Genomic DNA, 25,141 nt, shown 5'->3' with positions numbered 1-25,141 from the left:
CCAGCACTTCTGCTCCGTGGCTGCCATTACACTGGGCGGGGTGAGAGGCTTGGAGGAATAAGGCATGAAGGACACGTAAAGGAATCGGGGTACAGCACCATGAAGAGATTATACAATCGTCCCCTCGGTTCGTCTCTCCTCTGCTCTGGGGTTTGAAGCAAAGGGGATGATTTCAGAGTCACTAAGTGGATCCTAACCTAAACAAGATGGTCACCCGCATGAGCCCGAGGTGGATTCAACTGTGTTATGAATGACTGAATTCACAGACAGTGATGAGCTTTTGGACGCTGACTCCCTGGTGTCTGACGAGACAATTAAATCTCCTAGGAAGGACTTTCCTACAAGAATAGAGTCTTAGCCATGATGAGGCAGGGGCCTGAATGGCCTTCGAGGTTCAGGTCCCAAGCCTTCCCTACCCACAGGCAGTGGCAATGACACCACAGCCATGCCCTGGGCTCCTTCGGCCACACTGCCTGCTACCTACTAGGTCTTGTCCATCCCCAGGGTCAGACAAGGAGAGAACTGAATAAGAAGGTCAGGGGTGTGTAAACTCGCCACACCAAACCCCTTAAGCTTGGATGGAGGACCAAGAAGGGCTAATCCTCTCTAATAAAATGGTAATATGCAAATTAACCATCACTCAGCTACATAAGCCACGCCCACCAGCCAAGCCACGCCTACCAGCCAATCAGGGCAAGTATGCAAATTAACCCCAATCCAAGATGGCTACAGCCACAGAGAGCAAGGTTTCCCAGGTAACAGAAGAAGCCAAGCTTTCCATAGCCGTTGCAGGTCTAAGCCTCCATTCAAGCTACAAAGTTTCAATTATAGAAGGTAAACAAATTCAAACAAATGGCGGCAGAATGGAGCTTGAGAGAGCAGGCCAGGGTTTTCGGCGGCAACAGGGGAAGCAAAGCTTTGTGCACACCCTGGCCGGGCTCACCCGCTTAAGGCTACAAAGTTTCAATTGTAGAAGGTGAATTAACTGCCACAGAAATGGCTGCCATCCTGGAGGGAGCAGCAGGCTTGGCTCCGCCCCAGGCTACAAAGTTTCAATTGTAGAAGGAAAATAAATTCCAGATACCAGGGCCTCCCCTTGGGTTGCCAGGGGGCGTGGCCGGCCTGCAAACCACCACAGGCCCCTCGCTCAGGCCGCCCCACACCCCAAGGGAACCCCAACCCTTATCTGTGACACCCTTCAGGGCAAACCAGCTGGCCCCCACCTGTGCACCAGGCCTCTATCCTATCTAATAAAAGAGTAATATACAGATTGATCATCACTGTAACACACAATATAGCTGCTCCCATGTGGTCAAAGATCCTGCCCCCATGTGGACAAGATGGCCACTACAAGATGGCCAGCAGGAGAGGGCAGTTGGGAGGCACTCGGCCTGCAAGGGAGGGCAGTTGTGAGGGACCAGGCCTGCAAGGGAGGGCAGTTGAGAGGGACCAGGTTTGCAAGGGAGGGCAGTTGGAGGTGATCAACCCTGCAGGAGAGGGCAGTTAGGGGTGACCAGGCTGGCAGAGGAGGGAAGTTGGGGGCAAACAGGCTGGCAGGGGAGCAGTTAAGCATCAACCAGGCTGGCAGTGGAGTGGTTAGGGGGTGATCAGGCTGGCAGGCAGAATCGGTTAGGGGCAATCAGGAAGGCAGGCAGGCAGGCAGTTGGGAGCCAGCAGTCCTGGATTGTGAGAGGGATGTCCGACTGCCCGTTTAGGCCCGATCCCACCAGGATCGGGCCTAAACGGGCAGTCGGACATCCCTCCAGGAGTCCCAGATTGGAGAGGGTACAGGCTGGGCTGAGGGACAACCCCCCGCCGTGCACGAATTTCGTGCACCGGGCTTCTAGTCTATAATAATAAAAGCACAATATGCTAATTAGACCAGACGTCCTTCCAGACGACCTTCCAGACGAAGCTGGGGCTGCAAGGGAAGCCCGGGTCCGGGTGCCAGAGGGAAGCCGGTGCCAGCAGCTGGGGGGAGGAAGGCCTACTCTTGCATGAATTTCATGCATCAGGCCTCTAGTGTTATGACAGTAGAAAGTACCTACCCCTTTCTAGAAACTGCCCTCACCCCGACACCCACATCGTTGCTGTGGAAATAGCCATGTTCTAAAGCCTGACACACTCTCTTGGTGACAGGTAGCCAGCTGAGCCCAGCTCAGCCAAACCCCTTTCGGAGGGTGAGGTTTGGGATTGAGAGAGAAGAGATCCCTTCTCTCCAGGTGACGTGCACACAAGGGAGCTGCTGGAGGCCACCTTCCTACCCTGGACACTGGCCGGGAGGTCGAGAGGCCTCTGCAGGGAGAGCAAGAATGAAGCCAGCACCAGAGAGGAACAAAACAGCAAGACCACACCTGAGGCATCGGCTTCTTGGTCCCAGTAGGTGCCTGTGGTCCACCCTGTCTCTCTGACTTTACCATAAACCCCTCCGGGGCTTAGGCTGCTCTGAGCACTTTCAGGAGCATGTACTCAGATGTCCCAACTGTACCAGGGGAGGGCCAGGAGGGCACGATGACTTCTGGAGGACCCAACACCTCAGCTCCGCAGGCACAGTTGGCACGAGGGAGACAGGAAGGCGAAAGGAAAGGGAATGGAGTGGCAGGTGTGCCCAAGGGCAGCAGAAGACTGTGCTGGGAGACCTCGGCTGGCCTAGAGACAGGCTGCCGAGAGGACAGGATGAAGGGTAAGGTCAGAGAAAGCAGATCAGTTTCTACTGTGAGATTCAGAAAAGACCTGAGGGGGTTAGGAGGGAGGTGAGGGGGTTAGGAGGGAGGTGAGGGGGTTAGGAGGGAGCTGAGGGGGTTAGGAAGGAGCTGAGAGGGTTAAGAAGGAGCTGAGGGGGTTAGGAGGGAGCTGAGGGGGGTTAGGAAGGAGCTGAGAGGGTTAGGAAGGAGCTGAGGGGGTTAGGAGGGAGCTGACGGGGGATTAGGAGGAAAGTGGGGCCGTAGGTGAGCCGAGGTCCCTAATGAAGGCGCAGGTGAGCACTGCTGACGGACAGGCTTGGAAAGATCTGAACCAACAAGCAGACAGAGCTTGGCACGCATCCCACAGGACAGCCGCCGCTCAGGGGAGAGCAAACCTGTGCTCTTTCTCCTGCGCTCTCTCCAGCAGCTGTGGGTTTGCTGCCTTAGAGCCTCACGGTCTCTCAGGCCAAAGGTCTGATCTGCTCCTCCGGTCTTCTTAGGAAAACCTACTTTCCTGGCACCAATTTCATGAGCTAATGGTCCCTTTAAGAATATTTCCCCCCATCTGTTCTCTAGTTGGCTAGAGCAGAAGTTCCTTGCCCCTATGGCAACTAACCTACCACCCTTCCTAATGGGCATCTTCCTAGTGAAGGACACAGCAGAGAGCTCCTCACCACACAGCAGCACCATGGACACGTGGGCCTGGATATTAAGAGTCCATATCTTATATGATCCAAGCGATGACCCAGAAATGGCGGTTGCCATCTACCAGCACTTAGAAAGTAGGAGGAGAGGAGTGACCTATGCCGTTGCCCAGACAGCAGGCCCATGTCCATCCTCCCAATAAAGTATTAAAAGCACACGGTGTGTGTCCAGCAGATTGAATTAGTACTTCCCTTGACCCTTCTCACATCACCAGTGAAGAGCAGCGAAACCCTCTAATTGAATTTCCCTTCTTTCCAGCTGCACATCAACATCATCCTTTTCCGGGGTTTGTGATCCTTCCAGACAGTCCTTCTCTCAAGTCCGGTTCCGACTCAAGGCAAGATTCCTGGCGGGTGGGGGGAGGGGGGGGGGCTGTGCATTCCAGGGCTCTTCACAGGGATCGGGGTATCCCCCTACAGGTGAGGCTTCTCTCACTACACCCAGCATGACTCTATTGTTCCTGGCTCTCACAGTCCCCACAAAACCAGCTGGATTCTTCTGGAAGCCACGATGCTGACTGAACTTGAGCTTTCTCTCTTCCGAGCCTTTACAGGATTTCAGGAGTCAATGTATAAGCAAATGAAACCTATCAGGCGCACAAAAAATGCCTCCCACCCCCACCCTGGACTCTCCTCCACTCGCTCCTGGAGAGGTTAAGTGTGCCATAGCCCCACAAAGAAGCCCGGCTCTGGAGGCGACGGACCTGGACCGGGATCACACATCGGCTGAATGGCATCAGGCAAGTTCTGACCCTCTCTGAGCCCTAGCTTCCTCATCTGTGAAATGGGAATGCTAACTGCAACCGATAGGACTTGGGAGGCAGCTCAGAACTGCAGTGCCTTGTTAGCATTCCCAACTCCAGAAACACCTGAAAATGGGAAGCTTTTTTCTCACCTGGTGGCAGAACCCAACATGACGCGACCCTCGTTAGCAGCAAAGCATGACCTGAACTGGCAGGAGACTCTACAGCCTTTCACTTATCCCATTTACGTGGCTCTTTAAATAGGTCGTGCTGTGGAAATATTAACATATTTGGTTTCGGAGCTGCTCCAGACCGTGCTGGAGGTTTTAGGTAATGCACGGCCTGTGTCCCATGTCACCATTCTGAAGCCCACGGGCCCCACCGCTTTCAGATGCCAAGTTGGAGCTGTCTCTGCTGCTCCCCCAGCCCCTGTAGCCGGGGGTTTCAGGAGAGCCACCAGAGTTATTTAAACTGAAGATGCTGAGAGCCAAGCAGAGCACTTGCCCCATCACAGTCTGGGTCTCTCCTGGGTCCCTGGGTTCCTGCAGCCTGGAGCCAGCTCCCCGGACCTCGAGTTGGCCTGGGGCAGGGAGATGATCCACAGGCCAGCCCAGCAGCCCTTAAGGAGCTGCTGCTTTCCCACCCGAGCCGAGCTGGCAGAGGCAGGGCGCTGCTATTGGGTTGGACTTCAGGTAGAGACATGCCTGAGGATTCCTAACATGCATGCCTCCCCACTCCCCACCTCATTCGCTTCCAGCCCTCTCTCCACCGCATCACCCACAGCGTCATCTGTGCTACCTACTCCCCAGAGGCATTCCCGGGGGGCTTGGGGGGGATAGAGGGCTGAGCCCGGGGAAATGCTAACGGGTGGAAGGGGCCAAAGTTTGTGGGAACTGAAGAAAGGGAAAGATGCTGTGAGGGAGATGATGAAGATGGGATGTTCTGGGGTGAGACACCATCACATCCAACACACAGTGGAACAGGTTTGGCGTGTTTCTCCTGATGCGTTTCGTGGCCTCAGGAGGCTTTTTAAATGGGAACCCAGCCCTGGCCAATAACCGTGAACAATATTGGGCAATTGCTGTCCTCAGATCTCTTGGTTCCAAAAGTCTGTGTATCTGCTGTGTGGAGAATACCTGTCTCATGCTGCCACCTCCAGCCACTTTTCCAACAGATATGCAATTGCTGGACAATAAGTAGGCCTGCAATTCTGAAAGCGATCGTAGACTCTCCTCTTGCAACGGCAAAGTCTACCTCAAGTTCTGGGAAAGGCCCGACTGTCTGCCTCTAAGGCTGAGGCATGCACAGTTAAACAAATAGGATGGTGGTGATCACATTTAACTCCCTCATTTTACAGATGGGAAATCTGAGGCCCAGGAAGGAAAGGACTCACCCAAGATCGTGCAGCCAGTTGAATAACCTCACCATGACAGGGATGGGGGCATCTTTAAGCGCCCAGTCATGTCTTTGTTGAACTTTACCACCAGAAAAAGCCATGTTAGATGGCTAACACCTTCTGCCCTATTGGGTTGACCATCTCAGAAGAGATCCCATCTCCAAGAATTTGACTGCACTCCACGTCTCTGTGTCCCAACTTAGGACAAAGTTCTCATTAAAGCCACCCTGGGAAAGCCACCATCATGGGGACCAGAAATAGGCTCAGAACCACTGCCTTGTCACCATCGCTCACCTGCCCCGAACTTAGGCGGAGCCATCAGGCAAACAATGGCAGAGATCTTCCATCCGCACTTCTTGGATCCTTTCTCACGTTGTCTTTTTCCCTCGGCTAATTTGAATAGGTCCATGGTACCTGTCATCAGGCACAGGTGTAGGCTTTCCCATAGCACAGTGGTCGGCAAACTGCGGCTCGCGAGCCACATGCGGCTCTTTGGCCCCTTGAGTGTGGCTCTTCCACAAAATACCACGTGCGGGCGCACATGTACAGTGCGATTGAAACTTCGTGGCCCATGTGCAGAAGTGGGTTTTCGGCTCTCAAAAGAAATTTCAATCGTTGTACTGTTGATATTTGGCTCTGTTGACTAATGAGTTTGCCGACCACTGCCCTAGCACTACTCTTAAGGGCTGTGCTGCTATACTGGCCTTGCACCTTCCAGACCCTTTGGGCAAGGAGAATCTCATGCCCTGGGCTTGGGCTTCCAGATCAGAAAAAGGGTCTTGGATAAATCTCAAAAAGAGCATCTATTCCATGTCTAGGATGATTTCAAACAAATTTTCCCTAAATGATTTCTCTCCTACAAGTCTGCACACATGTGCATACACAGCCACGTGTCTCAGGCTGGCAGCTGGGGCTGCCTGGGGATTCCCACATACTTGTTATTTGTTGCTGTTCCAGGCCTGACTCCTCAGAAGGCAGCCGACTCAGACACTTAAGCCTCTGGGAGCCTCCAGATCTAGAAAAGCTCCAGTTGAGAGCTGAGGAAGATCTGCCCTCCCTCCCTCCCTCCCACCCTCCCTTCCTCCCTCCCTTCCTTTCTGTTTTGTTAATCCTCACCCACGGATATTTTTCCATTAATTTTTAGAGAGTGGAAGGGAGGGGGAGAGACACAGAGAGAGAAACATCAATGTGACAGAGACACATTGCTTCCCGAACTCACCCGGACCAGGGCCGGGGATTGAGCCTGCAGCTGAGGAACGTGCCCTTGACTGAAATCGAACCCAGGACTTCGGTCCATGGGCCAATGCTCTATCCACTGAGCCAAACCAGTTACGGCAAAATCCACCGTTTCAAAAACTGACAGCAAGATGTTTAAATGCCCTAGACCCTTGACCATCTGGTTGCAAAGGTGTTTCCAAATGATTACCCCTGGATACCAAGACCCCAAATGTGAACTATACCTCATGCTGCTCCCATAATCTAATCCACAAAACCCCCCAGCTTTCCAAAGATAGAAGGTGACATTCATCATTCTCAAAAGGTGATTACAGGAACAGGAGCCGGCAAGGCCTGACCCCAAGCCTCTCCGAGCAGGGAGAGGGTCAGTCTCTCTGACAAAGGGGAAGAAGGGAGAGCGCATTCCTTTGCCCATGGCCTTGTTCTGAAGGTAGGAACCTCCCACAACTTAGAAATGGGGAAACCAAGACAACTTGAGTTTATCATGATCCAAGAACCCACAGGGAAAGAACAGTGAAGACAAGATCAGAATCCAAGTTTTCTGGAACCTTCCCCAAAGAGCCCTTATCAGGGAGATTCTCATCTGTCTGGAGAAGGGCCTGCCTGGAGGCAAGATTTTTGGATTTCATGAACCAGTTAAATTTCAAAAAATGAAATTTAAGGAACCATTAAAAGTTTGCCAATTGTTAAATTTTCCAAATAAGGACATTTAAAAAGGCCAACTACCATTGACTCTCCCCATCGGCTCATGAAAAGAATAAGAAAGCTATAACCTCCGAATAAATCTTTGAATATATCCTCTGCGCCCCCCCCCCCCCAAATTCTCTAAACTAAATACATTTTGCTTTAAAAAAAAAAAAATCAGTATGCTCTCCCTGTTTCTGTCATTTCACCTAAGACTGGTGAAAACTCTGTCACACACCAAAATGGGATCATCACTGGGCCAGACTGACCTCTCGATGTCCCTTCTAGCTTAAGCCTAAACACTAAGAGGCAGACCCTAAGCTTTGGGATTTGGACCTTTCCAGGACGCCTAGGCAGGGCAGACGTGGTGGGGAGGGGGGATCGAGAAGCATACGCTATTGTTCCCCTAGGTAAATCCACTCTGTCAACTACAAAGAACTGAACAAATGTTGGCGGTTGTTTTATAAATCCAGTGTTCAGGGAGCAGCTACCTCCAGGGCAGCCCGAGTTTTACAATTCCCTCGCCTGTTCAGATCATTCGGGGGGAAAGGGAGGAAGCCAGGCTGTCCGAGTTAAGAATTATGTGAGATATAAAGGCAGTCTCTGGTGAGTGGCAGCATCAAATCTACACGTAACAGACGCAGGCCCACTGCTGCCATTCCAGTTGCACCATTAGGAGCCCAGGGTGGACTGACTCCATTCCAGGGGGCAGTTTTCCCCTCTGCCTTCCACAGATTATTGCTCTTGCGCATTACTCGGTGGGAAAAGTGTGGGGGGTGAAGAAGTAGAAGGAAGTTGATAGATATGGTGGTGAGCAGGGGAAACACGCAAAAAGCACTGGATCAGGAGCTGAGTGTGGCTCATTTGGTTGGGCGTCGTCCTATGCACCAGGAGGTTGCAGGTTCGATTCCTGGTCCAGGGCACATGCCCAGGTGTCAGTCTCCATCCCTAGTAGGGGGCTTGCAGGAGGCAGCAGATCAATGTTGCACTCTCATATCAATGTTGCACCCTCACATCAATGTTTCTCACTCTCTTCCTTTCTCTTTCTCTAAAAAAAATCAATAAACTATTTTTTAAAATATTTTTATTTATTTTAAAATATATTTTTATTGATTTCAGAGAGGAAGGGAAAGGGAGTAAGAGATAGAAACATCAATGGTGAGGAAGACTGGGGACTGAGCCTGCAACCCGGGCATGTGCCGTGACTGGGAATTAAACCCTGACCTCCTGGTTCATCGGTTGATGCTCAACCACTGAGCCACACCAGCCAGGCAATAAACTATTTTTTTAAAAAGGAGTTGGATCTTGATCCTTACCCCTGCCCTTCTGCATCTTTTGGCTCCAGTTTCCGCATCTCTGTTGAAGGACTGATATTCTCTCTGTCTTCCTTACAGGACTGCACTTAGACTGTGAGATCTCAGCGGGCAGAACCACGCCTTATCCGGCTGCGCATGCTCAATATATAGCACAGGACCTCAGAGAGAACAGGGGTCCACAGACATCCGCTAAATTGAACCTATGAAGTGCACTCCAGGCTTAAAAGCACTACACGACTGTGTAAAGGAGGCGTTATTATTACCTGTTGGCCAAAATGATGCACCACACCACCTATCAAATACACAAAGACACTGGAATTCTATTTGGAAGCAGCTGATGATGTAAATAAAAACTAATTTTTAGAAACGCCCATAGTTTCCAAAGTAACCAGACTGCACAACCTATTAATGATTTTGCCTAACAGCCAGCTGTGCAGACTCGAGTGCACTATACAAGGTCTTGTGCTGGGAGTGTGTTCCTGTGCGCTTTGCCCAGCCACACCACCTCTCAGCCATCTCTCTTGTTATCTCCCGAAGTCAGTAGCACACGCTGCTTCGCTCCCTATTTTGGGTTACATCTATATTGAGAGCTGGGGCCCCTGGTTGGCAGCAGCTTTGGAATGTCTGAGAGCTTTGGGCTCCTCGGTCCCCTCTCCTGACTCCTTTCCACCCACTCCATGCTCTGCCTGCAGCTCACTCCACCACACGCTACCAGTGCTTATCTCGTCACCCAAATGGGCTTTTCAAAGCCACCTCCAGCCTCTTGCAGAGTCCCACTGGCCTGGCCCACCCACCCTTCCTGCCAGACCCGCGCGGCATGGGCTGCCCATGGGGGATGACATCACCAGCCCCCCGCCCCCCCCAACCCCCCCCCCCCCCCCCCCCGTACGAGGCAGGTCTTTGATCTCTGCTCCTGGCCACTGAGGAACACCATGCAAACCCTGGGAAGACAGCACCACACTCAGCCAGCCTTACCCACCTGTCAGCTCCTCACCCAAATGCCTGCCAAGCCCCGCCCGCTCCACACACTGGCCTCCGCCCTGCCCTGCCCAGGCACTAGCAGAAAGTGCCCCTGTCACTTGGCCCTTCTCAGCTCTAATCCCTTTAGGCCAGTTCACGCTCATTCCACATGGAGACCTCGCTGGTGTTCACACTGGTTCCACCTCCCACCGTGCCAGCAGCTACAGGACTCCCGCTTAGCTGATGAGGAGGGTTCCCAAGTGCCCGCTCAACCAGGCCTGGCTCAGGGCCTCGGTCCTCTGGGCACACATCTCCCTACAGATCTTTGTCCCCACGTTCCCTCTGCAGCCCCTACTTCCAAGTGAGGAAATAGTCACATTCTAGACGTCAGAAATGTTTTCTAACTTCTTCATTGGAGACCCCAAAGGAAGATGAGCGTTCACGGGACATTCTTATTTGTTAGGAGAGAAAGGGGGGATAAATGAAAGAAAAAGGAAGTAAAAGATTTGCTTTCAATATAATAGAAGTGCCCCAATATGCTCTCGCTCTCTCGCTCTCTCTCTCTCTCTCTCTCTCTCTCTCTCTCTCTCACACACACACACACACACACACACACACACACACTCACCACTCTTCTTTGCCCAGCATGTGCATCCTTCTCCCTGGCCCTTGACCGATAGCTGGGTAGCCACAGTTTCCTAGCCCAGGCCCCCTGGACCCCAATGTTACCTTCCATGCTGGAAGACTCAGACCGCTGACGGGGAAGGAACGAAACACTACTCCAGATCCGAGAAAACTGCCAAGGGTGGTGGATGCAGCTCCCGAGAGAAGGAGGGAGCGGAGAGAGCCCGGAGCCCAGCCTTCCAAGGAAGGCTCTGGTGTCAGCTGTCTCCCGGCTCCGCATTGACTGAAAACCAGGGAGTCTCCCGATAAAGCAGGGTCTGAAATCCGAAACTGCAGGTTGGCCGAGTCCTATATAAACACACTCACACCCTGGCCCCTTGGTCTGATGGCTTACCCGCCCGCCCTGTTCCCCTCCCTCCTCACCCTGCCTGCAGCTCTGTAACATCAGACAGCCCTCTAGCTGCCGCTCCTCCAGACACCAGAGCACAGCCCTGCAGCCCAGGGAGAGACCGGTCAGGCGTGGCCCAGTCTCTCCCAACCCCAGCCCCTCCAGCAGTTCAAGACCAGGTGCTGAAGTGGCGCTCAGGGTCATGGAAGGAAGGATGGTGAGCAAGTTCCCAGTTTAGAAGCAATTTCTAGACTCTTCCTCCATATCAAGGAATAATAGTCTTCTAAGGTTCAGATCCAAGATAACTGGTCTGGAGTATAGCAATGGCTCAACGCACCTTTCTCCCCTCCCCTTCCCTCCCCTGCTCTTCCTTCTCCTCCTCTCGCCTCCAAGCTCCTGTGTCTGGCTGTTATGAGCAACCCCTTTCCCTAATGTTTCGCCCGTAATATGAATCAGGCCATGTGAGAGTGGGAAGGGAAATCATGGTGACAATTACCTCATTTTGCTGATAAGGGACTGAGGCCAGGAAGATGAAATGGCTTATCAAAGCTGGTGAGGGCCTGGCCAGTGTGGCTCAGTGGTTACGCATTGACCTATGAACCAGGAGGTCATGGTTCAATTCCTGGTCAGGCACATGCCCGGGTTGTGGGCTCCATCCCCAGTAGGAAGCATGCAGGAGGCAGCCAATCGATGATTCTTTCATCATTGATGTTTCTATCTCTCTCTCCCTCTCCCTTCCTCTCTGAAATAAATAAAAAATATATAAAAAGCTGGGGAGGCACTCCCAGCCCAATCTGGCATCTTGGGTGATAGAATGGAAGGAGAAGGTTTAAATGTCAGATGGAATCATGTTTTGATACAACCAGATACTCACTTGAATCACTGAACGTGAAAAAAGTCACTTAACCTTCCTGGGCCTCAATTTCCTCAGTTGTAAAATGAGGTAAATGGCACTACTTGAGAAAGTGACGACTAAATAAGGTAGCAAGTGTGAAGCAGTAGCACACAGTAGGCATTCAATAAAGACCCACCGCCCTCCGGCTCTGTTTACCATGCCCACTCCCTTTTACCTCTGACTCAAAAAGTAACTCTAAATTGCCTTTAGTATTTACTGTTCCTTCGGGTGTTGGTTTAATGTTTCTCGTTCATTGTCTTTATGTCACTCTGGCTAGTAACATTCACGGGTCACTGCACAGGACTCAGAACGCAACGCTTCGCGTCGCTAAAGGGGGAGCTTTATTTACAGACCAAGGTCACAGACTCGCAGGGCAGGCCTCGCTGCCGATGTCTCCCACATCTCCACCTCCAGGCTCCAAGCTCCAGTCCCATGAGCATTTCCCCAGAACGACAGGCACACCTCCCTTTAGGAGCTTCACTGGTGTTGAGTCTTTTACAAAGTGAAGGCAAGCCCTGGCTGGTTTGGCTCAGTGGATAGAGCCTCAGCCTGTGGACTGAAGGGTCCCGGGTTCTATTCCAGTCAAAGGCACATGCCCGGGTTGCGAGCTTGATCCTCAGTGGGTGGCGTGCTCCTCCAGACACCAGAGCACATTCATGAGCCGATGAATGATTCTCTCTCATCATTGATGTTTTTATATATATATATAACTCGCTCTCCCTCTCCCTTCCTCTCTGAAATTAATAAAAATATATTTAAAAAACAAAAAAAGTGAAGGTAAGGACCTCCACCAGCAAAAAGATTACAACTTGCTTTATTTGCATGCCTCGCTTTATTGCGGTGGTCTGGAGCTGAACCTGCAATATCCCCAAGATACGCCTGTAGTCTTTGCCTTCAACTCAGCATGTCTAAAATGAAATTAAGATTCACCACCCACTGACTAACTATATTATGGTACAGTCCCCAACGTATGTAAAGGAAGATATGAGGGGCAGAGCAATTAATTTAGTACTATCCAGGTTAAGAAATAATTGGTAACTACCTATCTATATATATAAAAGCCTAAGCAACTGTCCGACCATCCGACCAGTAGCTATGATGCGCAATGACCACCAGGGGGCAGACACTCAATGCAGGAGCTGCTGAGCTGCGGTGACTTGGCAGCTGCGGTTCTCGGTGATGCACCCAGAACCAGAGAGGAGGGAGCCCGATTCCAGGGTGTGTCACCTGAGAACCACCCTCTCACAATCCAGGACCCCTCAGCGGATGTCAGAGAGCTGGTTTCCGACCAATCCCCGCAGGCTGAGGGACCCCACAGTGCACAAATCCATGCACCAGGCCACTTATAGGATTATAATGCCTAAAACAGGGATCAGCAAACTTTTATGAAAAAGGTTAGATAGTAAATATTTTCAGCTTCATTGGCCATATAGTCTCTGTTGCAAATACTCAATTCTGCCTTTGTAGTACAAAAGCAGCCACAGGTAATAGGTAAACAAATGAGCATAAATTAATTAGTATAAACAAATGAATATAAATGAGCATAAATGAATGAGTATAAATGAATGAGCATGGCTGTTTCAAAAAAACTCTACTTGTGGGCACTAAAACTTGAATTTCATATAATTTTAATGTGTCACAAAGCTTTATTCATCTGTCCCCCACCCCCAACCATTTAAAATTATAAATATCATATTTGGTTTGTGGATCATGCAAAATTAGGTGGCGAGCCGGATTTGGCCCATGGGTCACAGGCTAGACTGGCTTGGAGCATCTCAGGAAGGACCAGCAGACATTGGTAACCGTGACCTCCAAGGAGGGGGTGGATCAAGATGGGGCAGGAGGGAAACTTTCCACTGAATACCATTCTGTATCACTTGAATATTGTAATCCATGCATGTTTAAAACATTTCATCATCAACAGGCTCCCCATCTACGTTCTCCGACTTCTATCAATGTCTACATTTACCGTCCCACACAATCAGGCTTCTAACTGCCAGGTCAACTCTGACTCGCTCTCTCCCACCCCAGACTCTCACCCCAACAGTAATCAGTGTCCAAAACCCACTGGGGAGTCCCGTTCACCAAAGGGCCTCAGCCCAGTCCTCACTAGCCCTCTCCCTACCATTGTCTGTGGCTCCTACCATTGTCTCTACCACTCAGCTGTCACTCTATACAGCCTTGCACACTTACCCAACTTTTTACTTGGGTAAAGCTTATTTCCAAATGGGAAACGGAAGCTTCTTAAGGACTGGGACTATGTTTTGCCTCCCCGCTCAGCTCCTCCACCAGTGCCTTGCACCTGGTGAGAATCCTGTAAACAGTTGCCTGATGGTTATCTCCCATCCTGTCGGTGATGGTTTGGAATACAGGGAAAGCTCCATCCGGAATAGAAGCCCATCTGAGACACGCAGCAGGGCAAGAGCACAGGCGTGCGAAGCCTTGGATCGCAGGGACAAGCATTTAGGGAGAGGAAAGATGTCAGAGTCAAGACCTGCTCCAAAAAAGGGGGCTGTGCTTTGGAGAAGGAAATCAGGAGGCCCCCGGGGAATTTCCCCCTAATTCCAATCTCTGGAACACTAGCCTAGTGGGATAGGGAAATGTTGGTGGTCCCCGAACCAGATCGCACGCTGGTGCAGGAAAAGCTCTGCCCAGCACCCAGGCCTGAGCTGCCGCCTGAACTTAGCAGAAACCAGGCGCGCATTACTTTCCAGGCAGCCTGTCCACTGGCGAAGAGTGCTGTGAGCACGATTTTCTGCCTCCACCCATGTTCCCTGTTCTGGAACTAAACAGAAAAAGTCTTCCTGAATGGGTAACTAAAAACTAATGATAGCTACCAAATATAATAGGGTTTTCAAATATTCCTCTCGAGATGCTCAGAGTGTTTTTAAAGACACAAAAGTGTCGACTCTTTGGAACTGGAAATACCTTTGCTCCAAATGCTTATTGAATAAAACTGAATATAGTCATTTTTTCCTGCTTCCCAGCATGAATTCAGGTTATGCTATAAAAGTAATTGCTTTATTTCTTTATAGGAAAAAAAACTTCACAATCACCTGTGGCAAAAATGGGTCTTAAAAATCCCATTTTATACCACAGGGAACTCATGATTAGAGGGTTCGCTAATTTACACCACGTCACACAGTGGTAAAGTCAAAATTCAAAACTAGGTCTACCCAGCTTCAAAATTCAGTCTTTTTCTTACAACCCAAACTTTCATGACACTAGATCATCAACCTCCCCCTGTCTCTGAAATCCACAGAAATGACTCTTTCTATCATTTCCATCAGAAGCAGAGAGATGGACAGTCCACAACCAGTGTTCCACCTGCCTGCCCTCCCTCACACGCCCATCCTCTGGATGTACTCAGGCCTTCCAGGGACGGAGAAAACGAGAGCAAAGACGATCCAAAGCCAGGATGCCAGCGTCCCAGAGACGTTCAAGGGCACAGTGGCCTCTCCCTGGCTCCCACGCGGTGCCCAGTCCTGTGCTTGCCCGGCCTTCGCAGGGGCTGGCTCCGGCCTCCCCACGGGGCTGGGTGTTTGGAAGCCCATGAAGCATGGCATTGTTTGGGCAGCACAAACACAACGTTTACCTGGGCCCTGGCGCCTTTCTTTGGGTAAATATTTGGCTGGCTCACCCAGGAGAGGGCCGAGGCCTCTTTGCCCCACACCCCAGCCACCCAGTTCTCGGAAGCTGAGCTGGGTGGGCACAGAATAACCGCAACGCTTAAATCCAGCCACAGCCCGGTGCCCTGCATCAGCGTCCTCTAGCATGGCCTCAGAGCAGCTCCGAAACATCTGCAGCTTGGCCCTCAGCCCGTTATCAAAACTGAGCTCCAAGTCCCAGAAGGGTGCCTGACCGTCTATGGAGACGGGGTTCACGGGGCTCAGCGATGCACCCTCCGTGCAATCAGCGGAACTCCCACCTGGCTCTCTCCAACCGACCACAGGTGCCTGGAAAAACACCTGGCTGCCCCACCTCAGAGCACCTACCCCCAGCAACACGCACGCTCCTGAGCTCATCTGGCCCGAGGGGGTAGCTGGACACCAGGGATGACCCTCCCCATTTCTCAAGAGGGCAAACCGCAGCCGGGAGTTTGGCGCTCATCCACACAGGATGTTAACATTGGAGACAAAAACAGACCCCAAGCTCACTGCCTCTCTTCTTAGTCTCATAGAGAAAACACCCCCTCTCTTCAATAGTCTATCATCTGTACTGGCCCAAGGACACCCCATGATGCTCAGCCTCCACTGCCCCCATTCTCCAGGAGCTACCCTTGAGGCCTTCACCCCGCACTCTGAGGCTACCCACCCTTCCATCTGCCATCTCCCTGTGAGATGTGGTCATTAGCAGAGAGCACTATGTAGGTGTCTAATTAAGCAATCAGCAGCAAATGCAGAAACCTGCTCAAGCTACCCCGCAGCATCCACCAGGGATCCTCTTACAGGCAGCTCCCTCCCCCGAGCTTCCTGGAAAGGTCCCCATTGTTTGCCTAGAACACAGAAAAGTGTCTGGTTCTGCCCTCCCACTTATCAGCTGGCACTGACTTCCCAGCCTCGCCACAACCCCAGGGGGTGCCATTCACAAGGAGCTCAGTGTGAATGGTGCCCCCAGAATTGTGGGACACAGGAGCCCCAGGGGGGTGGGAAAGTAAAGGTCCCCAGATGGGAGGCACAGGGCATTCTGAGAGGATGTCCACCTACCTGGCCTCTTTAGGAGTCCCAGAGCCATATCCTGCCACGCTGGCATTTCGGGGTCGGGGCACGGGTAGCAAGGGGCCCCTGAGAAGGCTGGTAGGAGGTGGCAGAGGTGGCGGTGGACAGCATGAGTGGCTCAGCACCCCTCCCACCTATGTTTCTGAGTCCTCTCTGGTCTGCACTGTAGCTCACCTGTTCCTGTTTCACCCTTTAAATGGAATGTTCCACTTGCCCTGGAAGCCCAGGGGGAGAAAAGTGATCTGTTGAAGGAAAGCTTTCCTTTTCAGAGACTGGCATCCCTGGGATTCCCTCGGGTGCTGCTGCGGACGACGGGTGGGGGAAATGGGACAAGAGCAACAGCCGAGGAGGACCCTCGGAGGACAAGGCAGACTGGGACTGGTGCCCACTCCCCCTCGCCTGGGGATGGTCTAAGCGGGAGCCTGGAAGGGAATAGACACCTGCTGCCTCCGTGGCTCCTGGCAGATCCCCTCTCGGGTATCAGATGGGCACCTCCACAAGCTGGGGTGAGAAACAGTGAGACCCCCCTTAACCTCGACTCCTGTGCCCCTTTGAATATCTTATCTTTCTTCTCCTGAGCCCTTATCTCTGACTCAGAGACCTTTATCAGCCCCTTCACAATGGAGCGGGAGGCTAGAGATGCCCGCGGAGATACCACAAGCTTCTCAAAGACACAGTGTGATGCCAGTAATGGGGGGAGGGGGAGGGGGGAGAGCAGCACCTCAGGGACAAACCCAGGCCTTCTCATTCCACAGGGGCTCAAGTTACCCCGAACCCACACCCCTGCAGGTGGGCGCCTCTATCAGTGCAGGCCCTCAGTGCCCGCACGTGCCCCGGGCTCTGCCAGCTTGGCCCAGAACCCTAGCACACTCTTGTTCCACCAGATATGCGGGTCCTCGCCGACAGAAACGGGAGAACAACGTTTCTTTCCAGCCACTGGGCCCTGGCCAGCTGTTTTCCAACTCCTATGAGACAAACTGGACTTTGATTACAGCAGAAAAGATTTAGGTTAGACACCAAGAAGCACTTGAAATGATAAGAGGAGGTTTAGGACTGTGCGTTGCGCTTTAGATTTACAGCCAACTTCCCCTCTGTAAGGCGTGGTCCTCGGCCAACATGCTATTCTCTTGGTCAGAGATTTCCAGGACTTGCGCCTCCCCTGCCTGAGTCACACGGGCCTCCCTCGCTCCCTGTCTCCGTGCCCAAGGCCGCATCCCCATTCATCATTCAATGCCATAGTCCACTGCTCAGTCTGCGCCTTTCCTAACCCGGCCAGAGCCTCTCCGTGTTTCCGCAGAGGGCCTCGGCATCTCAGCTGCGGCCATGCCATCCCCACCCTCTCCCCCGAACGTCCCTCTCTTCTCTCCAGCCACCAGAGCGAGACAACCTTGAAGGTAGCAGATCTCGCCGTGAAGATACGGGTGTGAGTGGGTCATTTATTCCAGACATTTCCCGAGCGTCCACAGTGCCAGAGACTGAGACAAGGCGGTGTCCCTGCAACTCGAGGAGCCCGATCCTGTTCCTGGACACCTCAAAACCAAACCCACCCACCCATCTCCCTCAGAGGCAGCCCACACGGGGAGGTTGGGAGAAGTGGAGGTACATGGAATGATGAAGATAATGGGGAGGGAGCAGCATGGGGACAACAGCTTCTGAGAGGGAGGGCGGGCGCTCCAGATAGGGCGACACAGGTGAGAGGTGGGAGAACATTGGCCCTTGACCAGGTCAGGGGTCATGCTGGAGGTGAGAATCGCCTCCATTTCCTGTGCGTCCACACTGTGCGCTATGGGGACTGCTCTGTACTTAGGGTCTTGTTTATTCCTCGTCACTACCTGAAGCGGGAGGAGTACGTGGGGCCAGGCTGTGGCGTCCCAGCAAGCATGACGAGGCTCCTGCTCAATAAATATTGTCCAATGATCAATCGATAAGGTGATCTTCGGAGGCTTACTCCCAGCGGGAAGCGGCCAGGGACAGCTACAGGCCTGGAAAATACGTCCTACCTTTGTAAACTATTCACAGCAACACCAGGCCTGAGGAGGGAGCGGAGGCACTGGCTGGTGGGCGCCCGGCTTTCCTGGCAGGATGGAAAGTGGGTGTTGGAGCACACCCTGTCCCTGCGAGAAACCCAGCGGGGCTGGGAGACAGCTGCCGGGAAGACAGCTGGAGGTCACGCAGGATGGACCACAGGAGGGACCTTCCAATGGGCCAGCAAGTGTACTCAGCCTCCCAGCAGCCCCTTGTCCCAAATGCCGGTGTGGGGCTGTGGGGCAGGGTCCTCCCTATGTGGTGACCAGGTACCAAGAGATAATGGTCACCTCCAGCCAATGGACTTGCACTATGGCCCTCTGTTGGGCTAAGTCTAAGGGGGACGCGTGGACACAGGCTGCCCCCCACCCTGGCCTGGCCTTGTGAGGGGTGGGCTTTCAGCTGCCAAGAAGGCCAGGCAGTTCCCAGGACTCCAGACTCTGCTGCTCCATCGCCCTCCCTTCTCCCCTGTCCCTCCTCCGGAAAGTGAGCAGGGCCAGTGCCCCCTCGGGCCCAGCTCTGCCCCAGGGCCCACTCCTCCTGCCTCGGTGTCCTCATCCCCCGCCCCCTGCTAAATGGAGGCTCATTCTGGCCCTGGACGCTGGGAATGGATCTGGCAGGATGAGGGCTTGCGGCTGGACACCCCGCCACTGGACTCCCGACCCGGAGGTGGGGTGAACTTCGGGGAGTGCTGCTCAGGTGATGCCAACAGAAACCTGAGGAAAGAGCCGCGTTCCTCCTTCAGGATTCACCTCAAACACAAGCTCTGGGTCCCTCCCTGAGGCGCCGAGAGGTGGAGGGGGGCGGCTTCTAGAGGGAGGGGCCCTGAGCAGGCTTGGCCGCTGCCTGACTCGGGAAAACTGGAAACCAAGACTTAACAAGCTGGCTTCTCCCTGGAATTTCCCGGCGGGAGGTGTGTGTGTAGGGGGGGGGAGGGGGAATAGGGAGACTGAACCCCTGAGAGGCCCCCACGGCTCCTCCTCCTTTCTGGAAAGTACTAGGTCCCCACCCCTTCCCCACATGGGCCATGCTTGTGAAGACCTACTATAGGCAGGCATGCTGGCCCTGGGCAATCTCTTGGAACTGGATCCCTGGAACAGGGGGGATGGGATGGGATGGGATGGGATGGGAAGCAGAGAGGGTCTTGGCCTTCTCTTAAAAATCCAGAATAATGCCATCACACTGCAAATTCTGCCCCATCTCTTTTGAAAAACAAATTCTCGAGCCAAATCTGTCCCATGCCAGGCAGTCAGGCACCTGGAAGTGAAGCAGGAAGCAATTCCAGGAGATCTTGTGGCTTCTCCTTTGTGCCAAAGAACTGGGGGGGGGGAGGGGGGGGGGAGGGGAGAGGCGGGGGAGGGGCCTGGGCTCAGTCACCTGGGCTCTCAGAATGGACAAGGCAGCTATTGCAAGGCCGAGTGTGGGAGAGTGTTAGCCAGCGGCCACAGCTGCCCAGATGGCCCCCTGAGAGCACCCACAGGACAGTAGAGTCAAGCAACATGGACAGATGGACAGGACAGTCCACTACAGAAAGCGCCACTCAGTCAAAGCCAAGGGCCCTGGGCTCTCATTCTGACCCTACAGCTAATGTGCTGTGTGCCCTCAGGCAGGCCACCGCCTCTCTGATCCTCAGGTAGCTCCTCTGCACAGGGCCTTAAGGCGGGGGCAGAGAGGAGCGGCAGTAAACTGTCCCAGGCCTGCTGAAACCCTTAGAGGGTTAAGTCCATTCTCCGGGGTAAGGCTGCCCGCCTGCTTTCCAGCCTCCTCCCCTGAAAGCCCTGACCGGTTCCCGGTGCTCCAGCCCCTGGTCAGGTGATGCATTTCCCGTTCCCACGCCTGGTGCATCTCAACCTGTGGGCACACTGTTCCTTCTGTGGAGCTGCATCCCTTGCACCCCTCCCCCATGCTTCAAGGCTCAGTGCAGACCTCCTCCCAGACCTGAGGTCCTCCCTAAGCTCTGCCACCTGCTGTGTGACCTCAGGCACGTTTCCCAACCTCTCTGGACACCACTCTTCTCATCTATGAAGGCTTTTGTCAGAGAGTTCATTTAAAGACGAAGAAAAACAGCGTGTCTGAAGCCCGGACAAGAGTGCCTACACAGAGGCGTTTTTCCTGTTTCCACAGCACCTGCCCATCTAATCTTATTTTTCTTAATTCTTCGTCTACACGTCTGTCTCCCCTGCTAGACGGTGAACTTTAAAGGACCATGTCAAATTCCTCTTTCACTCAACAAATATTTAGTGAAAGTCTGCTCTGTGCCAGGCACTGTTAGGTGCCAGGCTGCAAAGGGGAGAAAGGCGGTCTCGTGGTTTGGTGCCCTTAGTGCTCAGATGGGCACAGAGGGCCCAGCTGCTGCCGAGTCAGGAAAACCAGGCGCCAGGAGCTGCCCGCGGGCTCTGCATCGCAGGCCTTGCCTCCTCCCCTTTCGCAGGAGCTTAAAGGACGTCGGGAAGAAGGAACTGAAGACATAGACCATGACCTTGCTGCGTACTTTGCTATGTGCTATGTAGGCACTCTTGTCCGTACTTCGGACACACTGTTTTTCCTCGTCTTGAAATGAACTCCCTGACGAAAGCCTTCATAGATGAGAAGAGTGGCGTCCAGAGAGGTTGGGAAATGTGCCTGAGGTCACACAGCAGGTGGCAGAGCTTAGATAAGACCTCGGGTCTGACGACCTCCTGCCCATAGTCTGATGCTGCCCAGTTCAAATACACTAACAGATGAGGCCTGTGTGCCTGGACTTCTTTTATTAAAAAAGGAAATAATGACCTATTAATCTCAAGGCTCTAAACGGTATGACTTTAGTTCTAGCGGCCCAGGCCGCCTTCTGGAAAGGGCCTATTCCTTTTCTCTCCCGTTGCCACCGCAGTCCCCAGGCTGTGGCTCCCCACCCTCAGGGGACGCCAGTGGGACAGCTCATCCAAGAGCTGCCATCAGCTTTTGCCACCTTCAGAGACTTCAGTGGCGGCCTGACAGGTGGTCCCAGACCCCTGAAGCCTCAACCCATGTCCCTATTATCCAGACCTATGAACCACTGCCATTCTGCCCTTATGGGGAGACAGCAGATAATGAGCACCGCGTGACCTAGTCCCCCACCAACCACCATCACACGCCTCTCGCTGCTCCGGCATTTCTCTACCCAGCGTTTTCCTCTCAAGACCCAGCTGTGACTCTGCGCCTGGGCTTCCAGGGTTCTTCCCCAACACCCCCTTACTCCTCTCTCTTTACTTCTGTGAGCCCCCACTCCCAACTCCAGCTGACTGGCCTGGGGGTTTGTAGATGCCCTTCCTGTCCCGTGGAGTGTTGTTTCGCTAATGCAGGTTCTATTCCTTCTTCCATCCCAGTGGTCGGCAAACTCATCAGTCAACAGAGCCAAATATCAACAGGACAACGATTGGAATTTCCTTTGAGAGCCAAATTTTTTAAACTTAAACTTCTTCTAACGCCACTTCTTCAAAATAGACTCTCGCCCAGGCCGTGGTATTTTGTGGAAGAGCCACACTCAAGGGGCCAAAGAGCTGCATGTGGCTTGCGAGCCACAGTTTGCCGACCACGGTCCTATCCTAAACCTAAATGATCTCTTCCCGGAAGCCAGCCCTGATAGGCCTGCCCGCCCTGATCTTGCCTTTGTTTTGTGTTTCCTCCGAACGTCATATCCTCCCGCATTTACACTGGCTGGAGCCATTTGGTACATTTGTTCATTTGACAGACATGTACTAAGGACCTACAACCATCTGCCAGGCAGTTACTGGGCCTACTGTGTGCCAAGCTGGACTAGGCCCTGGACATTCAGTGCCCTCCGGAGGCTGCGCTCCTGTCAGTCACCCCCAGGCCCTTTCCTGGGGAGGCCCACCTCCGCACTCAGATGGGGAGCTCTGGGCACTGTCCCCTCTTTGTCCCATCCCAGCACCTGGCGTTTACAAAGGACTTTTACCTTAGCAAGGTGCTTGCACATCCATTATCGCATTTCATTTGCACGACACCCCTCCTAGGTAGGATGGAAGGGGCTATGATTCCATTTGAAAGGTGGAACCACTGAGGCCCAGAAAGAGGAAGTGACCCCAGCTGGGTACCAGCCAGGTCCTCCATAGAATTTATGTCCCCCCGCCCCCAAGGCGAGTGGCCTTTGCACCACACAGACCGGGATCTTGGAGAGCTAGATGGGACCAGGTGATGATCCACTTCTCCACCTGTCAGTGCCAGTGGACGTCGAGGAAGAAGGGAGACTGAAGCAAAAATAGAGGGTGTTGGAAAACGCTGTGCAACCGGGAAGTTTACACACATTTGTCCTGTATTCCTGGCAAGCAGTGGGCATTCAATACATGTTTTTCAAATGAATGAACACCTCACTAGAGAGGCACACGGCAGAGGGTATGAGCCAGCGAGTAATAACAGCGGTTGGAGCACACACTCTGTGTCAGGCATAATTCCAAAGGCAACTCATTTCACCTTCACAACATCCTCACCACGTTCAAGGTGGCTGATTTCGTCTCCCTGTTACGGATGAGACAAAATGAGGTCAAGCACCCAAAGTGGCACCCGGAGTCTGACTCCAGAGCGGTGCTCCTGGCCGCGTTAGCCAAGTCCAGGCCAGATGCTCCCGCCATCCAGGTACCACGCCATCCTCATTACCAGCGCGCTGAGTGAGCGTTCTGGTGAGTGCTGAGTGAGGCCTGCAGTCACCCTTCTGCCCTGGGCCCCGAGGTTCCGCATGAGCCTGCATGAGTCACGGCGGTAATGAGGTGAAATAAAACCCAGCTTGGGGATTTGGAGTGGGGGCTGGGGGTTGTGTTTAGCTGCACAAGGACTTCATGAGTCCTCTGCACTGTCCACACCCCAGAGTCCTGCCGCTCCCAGGGTCCTGCCCCCCAAAGAGCGGCTCTTCTCTCTGACTTTTATATATATACTTTTTTTTTTTCATTGATTTCAGAGAGGGAGAGAGAGATAGAAACATCAGTGATGAGAGAGAATCATTGACGGGCTGCCTCCTGCATGCCCCACACTGGGGATGGAGCCCACACCCCCACAGCATGTGCCCTGGCCAGAATCAAACCATGATCTCCTGCTTCATAGGTCAATGTTCAACCACTGAGCCACGCCCACCAGGTATTCTCTCTGACTTGATTGCCAACAGGCCTGGTACAAGTAAAGGATTGGGAGACATTTTCTAGCATCTCAACCACGCCTGGAGTATAGGACAGGGCTAAGGAGGGCAGAGTTGTGTGTGTCATCGGGACAAGATTTATACGTAGGATACTCGGGTCCTTGGTGAATAACCCCTTTATGGGATGGGATGGGCTGGGATGGGATGGGATGGGATGGGATGGGATGGGATGGGATGGGAGGACGGGGCTGGGCATCTCCAGCTCTGGTGACTTTGGGTCCCTGTCAGAAGGAGGCTGGCATTTAGGAAAGTCTCAGCACCAACAAGACAGGGCTGGAGGCTCTGAGTCAGGTTTCTCTAAGGAAATCTTCCCTGGGAGGGACAGGGTTCAGAAGAGGGCATTTGGAGCAGGAGAGGCCGTCCTTTGGTGCTGATAGTGTGACTTCCCAGTGCATTCTGATCTCAGTGCTTCTCTGTGACTTTGGGCCAGTAGCTGACGAACCCTTCCACAGACTTCAACTTCCCATTTATTACAAGGGGATCCCAGCGCCTGTATGCGTCTTTATCCCTTGAGATAGGGACTGTGTTAGGGTGAGGGAGACCGGGCCCCAGACCATGCTTGGAGTTCTTTAGAGGAGAGGAGACAGAAATGCAAGACCTGGTGGGAGCTCCCGGCTGCAGACAGGCAGGAGCCGCCTCCAGGCTACGCTTCAGCAGCCCCGACAGATGACCATGGACCAACCGCAGGCAGAGGGGACAGGCTGTTTGCTTATCTGAGAGGCCTGGGAGATAGGTTCGGCATGCCTCCTGCGCCTGGGGTACGTGGCCTCTGGGTGCAGATCTCCGGGGTCAGCCCACGGAAGCTGAATGGCAGGAGGAAAGGTCCCCCGTGATTTGAGCAACACAAAGGCAAACTGAGCTAGAGGGAGATGGGCAGAGAGAACAACCAGCGTGGCAGGGTGGCCAACTACCCATTTGCCCAGCACTGAGGGGGTCTCAGAATGCAGGACTTTTGGTACTTAGAATGGAGCAAGTCCCAGGCCGACCAGGACCGAAGGGCTCACACCTGAAATAGGCCTCCGGTGCCAAAGGACCCATGGGCACCACGTGAAATCGTCATGCTCAGACAGACTGACGCTCAGGTGTCCCGGGCTGGGAAGCCGAGTGCCCCCGTGCTTGTCCTGCTGAGCCCTGGGCACACGTTACTGTGGGCACGTCCCAGCCTAGCCCGGCCTCGCTTCCTCCAGAAGATCTGGGTAAGTCTACCTTCCCGGCTGGAGGACAAAATACTCTTAGAAACTAACAGGTTTCTTGGGACCCTGAGCCTGAGAAAGGACTTCCTTGGTGGTTTCTTAGAGTTGCCTATGAGCCAGCTCAGGGGGAGGCCACAAAGCAGGACTTGGTGTCCTGGCTGTCCCAGAGGTCGCTTAGTTCTGCAAAGATCTCAGTGGCCAGGGCAAGGATGAAGGATGCGCAGGGGGAGAAGCAAGAACAGCCATTCTCCAGGCTCCCAACCCCAAGCACAGCTGAGCTGCTGTTAACGTACAGGCTGGACAGAGCAAGGGGCAGTACCCCGCTCCTCACCCTGCCCCGCTCAGTGAGCTGAGCTCCCTGGCTCGACTCCACCTGGTTCCCCCCTAGGCTGCTTTGTGGGGCAGGCTGGG

General features: G+C 53.3%; 1 protein-coding gene across 10 annotated transcripts in view; it reads right to left on the bottom strand.

The window, feature by feature from the left end:
* PLEKHA6 (pleckstrin homology domain containing A6) overlaps window positions 1–25,141 on the bottom strand; it is a 135,596-nt gene that overhangs the window by 65,953 nt on the left and 44,502 nt on the right. Inside the window, exon 1 of one of the 10 annotated variants that reach the window (XM_079761815.1) lies at window positions 16,337–17,070. The exons of 8 other annotated variants lie outside the window; for them this stretch is intronic. The gene's annotated coding sequence lies outside the window, so the exon portion shown is untranslated. Of the gene's footprint in view, window positions 1–10,452; window positions 10,730–16,336; window positions 17,071–25,141 lie in introns of those variants that run through there. One more of the 10 variants, XM_079761814.1, reaches the window with a different exon arrangement.

This window comes from Cnephaeus nilssonii (genome assembly GCF_951640355.1).
Source record: "Cnephaeus nilssonii genome assembly, chromosome: 21".
Classification (NCBI taxonomy): domain Eukaryota; kingdom Metazoa; phylum Chordata; class Mammalia; order Chiroptera; family Vespertilionidae; genus Cnephaeus; species Cnephaeus nilssonii.
This window is presented reverse-complemented; position numbering and strand designations above follow the sequence as displayed.